General features: G+C 37.8%; 1 long non-coding RNA gene across 1 annotated transcript; it reads left to right on the plus strand.

The window, feature by feature from the left end:
• Nucleotides 1-5,351: 5,351 nt before the first annotated feature.
• Nucleotides 5,352-6,903, plus strand: LOC135247641 (uncharacterized). The gene is made up of 3 exons (XR_010328260.1): nucleotides 5,352-5,489; nucleotides 5,814-5,966; nucleotides 6,412-6,903. It is a non-coding gene; the product is annotated as an uncharacterized LOC135247641 (long non-coding RNA).
• The last annotated feature ends 402 nt before the right edge of the window (nucleotides 6,904-7,305 follow it).

Here is a 7,305-nt window from a genome sequence, read left to right on the forward strand (position 1 = left end):
TTGAATTTCTGCTTGTATTGGCTAGCAGGACCATCACTGAAAAAAAATGCAGCCGCTGAACATCTGGGAACCTTTCCTTTATCACTGTCATGACTGGGTGAAGGTGGGCCCATATTGCAGGGGGGTCATGTCTTCGTGATGGGGAGATTGTGCAGAAGGCCAGCAGTGAGTCTTGTGTACAAGTGTACAAAACTCCAGTGTGCAGGCTCACTTGCTGATGACCTCCTCCAAAGTGCACGGATTGCACCTCGTTTGCATACTTGCACACATAGTTTTCACTAAAGTCTACGTGTATTAGACACTCATTTTGGCTAAGGTCTTTCCTTAGCTTCCTGTAGGCTTAATATTGCCACCTGATATTGAAAATGTGACGCCTGAAAATGAACAGCCTCTCTTGAAACTGGCTGAACAGTTTGTCTTCATCTTTTCTGTTTTGACAGTGACCTTTTTTTATCCACCTGGCTGGTCTCCACTGCCCACTGGACAACAGGAATTTCCGTATTGGTGAGGGGTCTTTGGGGGTTTCTCGTTAAATGCAGGCATTCTTGGCACTCCCCGTATGCACATGATTTTGATTGGGGATTGCACATCGTGGAGTCTGCCACCTGCTCAAGATTCTTGCTCTCTAGAAGTCCTTGATTGTATAGGGTTTTCACCATTAGGCCCAGATTTTCATGCGTCTTGCACATACACGTGTCTCGGTCAGCTTCTGTGGGGGGGACTACCCAAATAGGACAAAGCCTACAGGATATCTGGTAGGGATACTCTGCTATAAACTTCCTATGTATGTTTTTCATGGTGTCGGTCAGTAATCTCTTTTGCATTTTCTTCTTCTTTTGTGTTTTGGTTTGTTTTTTTTCCAGTGGTCATCCTGCTTACGTCATCCCTTGAGAAAAACGTTTCAATGCACTTCCTGCAATCTAGTGAGACACGGTTTTCCCTTAGAGATCCATAAGGCATCTTCGCACTCAATTTTGCTAACTTTTTGGAAAACCCAATAGTAGCCTGGGTGTGTTTCTGAAGTCAGTATTTTTTGACTATATTCCCCATCACTATACAAGCAATCTTCTGCCTCTCTCTCTCTGTCTTGGAGTTTCGATACTTGTCTTTTAATTTCTTCAATCAAAGACGATTGAAAGAGCAGGGACTTTCTCATGGCTGGATGAACATTAAACGGTCTCATGCTAACTCAATGAGTGCCTTGAAGCTCTATATTAATATTATGTGCTCCATATTAATAAAAAATGTATATTTATATATTGATTTCCCATGTAACTGTGCTAACAGGGTAGAATGTACATGAGTGGGACAAGAAGGCTATGATGAGAAAACATAAAATATCTCAAATTAAGAGGAGTGATAAGAATTACCAGGCTGTCCCAGCTGAATTTCCCTCCAAATGTGATGTCACATACAAAAACTGATGTCATAGGGGGTTTGGCTAATTTCATAAAGGAGAATTAGTACCTACTAACAGGGTGGAACGCAATATTGGGGACAGACAGAAAACATGCAATAATGTTGATGAAAGTTTTTTTTTAAAGATATAACATGATTTGTTTAACAAATATCAAGTTGGACTGATATCAAGTGACTGGACTTTAGGGAAAAAAAATTATGGTATTTTATTTTCTTATGACAGAGATTCAATACATCAGGTGACACATAGCACCAGGGGACATGGGGAAAACACGTTGATCCTCTTATAAGAGAGTAATTAAAACGCCTTAAAGTAAGTATTTTCAAAAATGTGTTAGAGTAAACATACGGCTCAAAATAACCACCATCCCACTGGGAGCAATTTTAATCCACATTTTAATAGTAATTTTAGTAATTACTAATTATTTAGTAATTTTAGTAATTTTAATTTTAATTTTAATTTAAGGCATAGATCGTATAAAAATAGGTCTAAGGGACAGAAAAAGCACCGCATTCAGAGAATGACCCAGTTCACGTTCATTTCTTCAGTTTTTTTTTTTTTTTAAGTTCTGTTCTATTCTTTTTCAGTATAACCTCCTCCTACCCATCCACCCCACGCCCCCAATCATTGCCACTGCCCACTTCCGAAACTAAATGAATTACTGTATACTACTATAGAATCAAGATTACTTTTAAAAGCCAAGAAAAAACAATGTGAGTATATGTTTTACCACTTAAACAATATGTCATATTATGCAGAAAGAGAAAAAAGAGGTGCAGTAAAGGTATGCTGTAGATGCAATGGAAATTTTATTTAGCCTGCATGAACCAAATTATGCAAAAGTTCAAATTATGCCGTTTATTGAAGGTGCAACAGAAATTTTTGGTGCTGTTGACCGTAATCAAATGCTTTCGTTTTTATCGTTCAACTGACCAAGTACCGTTAAAAGCTAATTTTATGGGTTAGTGCTATTGGCTTATGCTAGCTATATCATATAAACCTCATACGGGGATCAGTAAAGGCTAACAACACACTAGCTTTGGCCCGTCGCTGCGATACCTCAACGTCGCTGCCAGGTTAAATTTAGGTTAAAATTAACTGTGGCAATTCCTTATGACAGTGAAATATTTTCCACCACATAAGTAATTCAGTTCGTGTAAACCTAACGTTGATACACACTCCTCTCTTGAGCGTCTAGCAGCGATTATAGCCTAACTATTGAGATTCTAAGTAAATGGAGATAAAACTTTTTTTGTACTCCACGTAGATCATAAACCCTTGAATATAAAAACGACTCATTGAAACCGGTTGAGAAATGTAAACGTTATAGTGCTTTTATCCATAAAAACCGCAGCTCCCCCGTTTACTTGTATTTGTGTTCAGGCCAGTCTCGCCTGGTCCAGTATGGTGGCGATGTTGACGTACGATCTAAAGGCCAATCCGGCGGCTAAGATATTGTTAGAGGGTGAATTATTTCCAAATGATCTCGACGGGTCAGAGCTGTTTTGACAGCACGAGGGGGACCTACACAATAATAGGCAGTTTGGTTTTAATGTTGTGGCTGATCGGTGTATGTGATAAAGTGTTTAAGCAATTAAGAGGCTGACTGGCCCATTTTTTGCCTCTTATGGTCTGTAACTCTCTATAGGGAAAAGAAATGAGGCAAAACAATGCATTACCAAAAAATCACCTTTGTATGTGGAAAGAATTGGGTGAGATTTCATGAAGTCACAAACCAGGTGTGGCTCCTGCTCCAGCTCTTTTCATGTCTTTAACCAATTAATAAATGCAACTTACTTACTGACATGCTATACTGTATTAAAAGAAAGATGTCCAACGCACTTCAAGCCAGCTAAATAAAACAGGACTAAATAAGTGCTCAACAGCCAGGACAATGAAACTAGAGAAGTAGCTACTCCTTACCCGAACAACTTCATGGGGACTGGTCCGAAATAAGGAACACTGGAGCGCATTAAGCTCTGAGCAAAAGACACTATTTGATGAACAGGTGAAACTACACGTAGACGTTTCGATGTCTATGACGTCTGTGTGATTTTGTGTTTTTTGAATCTGAGGAAGACATCATTGATGTTGAAACATCAATTTCATCTCCCCTGTTCATTTGACTCTTTGGTAGCCTTTTGATTGTGTAGGATTTCACTCAGACACATCAGAAGTGTTTGAACTGTGAAGGATAGCATGCAATCTTATCTTCATGGAACCACAACAGGATTAAAGAATGTTATCTAAGTAATTGATTATCTGACTCCAGTTAATATTTGGCTTTCCTCTCTGTTAACCACTATTTATAGAATTTATCATAGGCAAAATAGGGACTATGTCCTCTTGCTATGATTATTTTGCTTCTTCATTTCATTCAGCAATCTTCTATTCTGTTTTGGTGGTTGAAAGGCTGTGGTCCTGTGGACATCCAATCAGAGCAAGAGTACAAGTGATCTTAATATTAGCTAGCTTATGTAATGTATGTCTGTTCATCTGTGCAGAAGTAGACATAGTTTGCTGGTTTAACTGTTCATGCAGTATGGTTAGCCTTGTTTATATTTGTGTGTTTCATCCCTCTATAATGTTATACAGCACGTGTGTGTGCAATCAAAACAAAAGACCACACTTTCCATTTTTTATATGGGTTAGCCAAGTGGTAGTTTGCAAGGTATGTCTAACTGTTGTGATAAGCTTGGTACACTTATTTCACTATTTGTCAAACTGTATGCAACAAAATTGAGTTTCAACATTGATAAAACCTCTGTGAGTATGATGTCATGACATTGTCAAGTTTCTGACATCAATGGCATGTCATAAAGTCATGAAGTGCAAAAGTTTGCAGGTTGAATTCTGCCAGGAGAACAATGACATACGCAAAAATCAATACATACAAGATACATATTGCACTAATATCAGAAGCTTTTTAAACAGCTTGCTAGATTTTGTGATAGATAGACAGAGACCTTTAGAGTTTTATTAGAGGTATATGTTGGTAGTGGCATATATTTAAGTCTAGGCGTTATGCAGTGCTGGATACTTTCTAGACAATAGGAAAAATGGCAAATTTATGAACTGAATGACCTGTTCTCATTGCTGAAAATTCTTTAAAAAATTCTTTAAAATTTTTTACTTGGGCTCTTATAAGTTTGGCTTTTATATACCATACCTGTACAGTACAGAGTTAGATACACCCAGATGACCACTATGACCATAAACTGTGTTTACAAACACACAAATATTCAAAAGCTGCTCTTTGTGTTGTGCCCTTATACAAATACAGCGGTACATGGAGAATACATGCGATTTGATTTGCAGAGTAGTAACTTATGAATGTGTGCTTTATAACTACATATAACAAGGCCATTGTATATATTCCAAACTATGAATCATTTGAGAATTCATTATCTTAATCTCAAATCCTCATATAGTACTATTTGTATCGTAGAATAGATATCAAACGGACAGATGGCAATATTTTTGAACGTCTATACAGATTTGCAGCCACTCCCATGTTATTCAACCAATTAATTATTGGCATAATTATGGAAAGTGGTATCTTTTTGATAGTTTTTACATGTATTTGTAACTATCTCATGACCTATGGAGGTCAACTGCCTTTTGTCTTATTAATTTGGAGTTCTTTGTCTTTCCCATATTGATAGATGTCACCTCGCTTTTGTACCCCTGGTAAACAGTTAGCCATGTGAGACATTTGTATATTTATACATTTTTAACAAAAATAGTTCATTGCCTGTATTTATTTTATGCAGCCTTCTTTGCTAATGCTTATCAAGGATGTGAATAATTTTGAAAGGCACTGTATGTGACTAGCTGCGTGGTGATTTATTGTGTTGTACTGTACAGTATAGCCTATGTGTGTATGTGGCATGGAGATTTGCTGCACTGAAATGTATCTCTCTCTCTTCAGGGGGATATAATGTTAATGATGTAATGTTTTATTGGACAAGAGGAAATGAGTCCGTCAGTGGTCTGGACACACTACAGCTGGCACAATACACCTTGGAGGACTACTACACATCTGAATCGGAAGCAGTCTATGAGACAGGTTGGGGATTAAAGCTGTCTGTGATTAAAGCTGTGGCATACAAAGACAGATAGCAGTTTAGCCTTTTGGATGTTTAAAATTTTATTCTGGTTCAGGCTGATGAATTGACAGTTCTGTTTGATTTATTTTAAATGAATGTTTAAATCTGTCTCTGGTTGTTTGTTGCATAAAATAACCTCCACACTTTAACTTGCCTTACATTTTGAATAAAGTAAATGCCATTGAAAAATTCTGGATTTTTCAATGGCATGCATATTAATGCATATTAATCCTTAGGAAGCTTTAAAATATTAAAGTGACCAACTCCACCTTGCCACCTCTCAGGTCACTACCCCAGACTGATCTTCCACTTTGAGCTGAAGAGAAGCATCCTCTACTTCATCCTGGAGACGTATGTCCCATCCAGCCTGCTGGTGGTGCTGTCCTGGGTGTCCTTCTGGATAAGTCAGTCTTCCGTCCCTGCCCGAATCTGCATAGGTAAAATTCTTGTCCTCACCCAAATATTCATAGGTAACTTGACTGTTGACTTCCTGAATAATTATGTTTGAATGGCTTGTTTAGCTCAGTAAAAATACCAGTAAATGTAATGCCTACTTTTACCTGCATTCAATCTGTGAGAACAAGGTATTTTAAGCTCAAGTAATAGATAAGTAATGACAGTATCAGTTACTTTCAAGTTAAACCACAAAGTTTGGGAATTTTAATATTGCAAATTTGCATTATATTTGTATTTATATTGTTTTTAAATGGTTTATAGGTGTATATGTATAGAATGAAAATAAAACTTGTTAGATATCATCATTTAGGAGCACAACATAAACTGATTCAAATTTAACTGATGTACTGTGAATGAAACAGCTAGCAGTGAAGTTTCCTGTCCTGGGAGCTCATTCTAAGGTTTGGTTGTGTGTCTTTTTTTGAGGTGTGACCACAGTGCTAACCATGACTACTCTGATGATGGGTGCCCGTACATCTCTCCCCAATGCCAACTGCTTCATCAAGGCCATTGATGTCTACCTGGGAATTTGTTTCAGTTTCATCTTTGGCGCTCTGATTGAATACGCTGTTGCCCACTTTTGCACCCTACACCAGCCTAACAAAGCTAATGCACTGATGGTGAGGACTCAACTTTACCATTACCATCATCATCCCCATTATTACCATCACTATTATAAACATTGCCATTTCCATCTCATCATTACCATCTTCACCACTGTCAGGATCATCATCACTGCCCCATCAACATTGTCATTATCATTAGCAACATCATTGCCATAAACAACATCATCACCACCAGCACTGACTTTATCACTGTCATCATCATCTTCACTACATACAGTACCAAAATGTACAGTGTGAATGTACAGTGCCTTTTAACCAGCTCCAACTCAAATAAACTTGAGTTGAATCAGTACTCAAAATTGTTTTGTTTATAATCATGATCACCACCACCACAATCATCATCATCATCATCATCACCATAATGAGCAGTACAACACCGGTAGCACATGAACACTGGACAGAATAAGCAGTGTTCAGGAACAGGGCTGAGCAGTTATTCAGTAGATTGTGACTAGCCACTTTAATAGATGGAACATGGAACATCACCATATTAACTTTTCCAGCAAACCAGTTCCTTCTTTAGTTCACACTACCAAGGACTGTCCGGTATTTAACTGGACAGCATTCATGATTCAGTGGCATTCTGAAATGATGGTGCCAGTAACTTATGTTTGAAAAAATGTATATGCTCTTGACCTATGTATGATTTTGTTACCTTTGTCCTACTAGCCAGAGAAGCTAGCTAAAATAGCCA

The sequence above is a fragment of the Anguilla rostrata genome, chromosome 2, assembly GCF_018555375.3.
Source record: "Anguilla rostrata isolate EN2019 chromosome 2, ASM1855537v3, whole genome shotgun sequence".
NCBI classification, from domain to species: domain Eukaryota; kingdom Metazoa; phylum Chordata; class Actinopteri; order Anguilliformes; family Anguillidae; genus Anguilla; species Anguilla rostrata.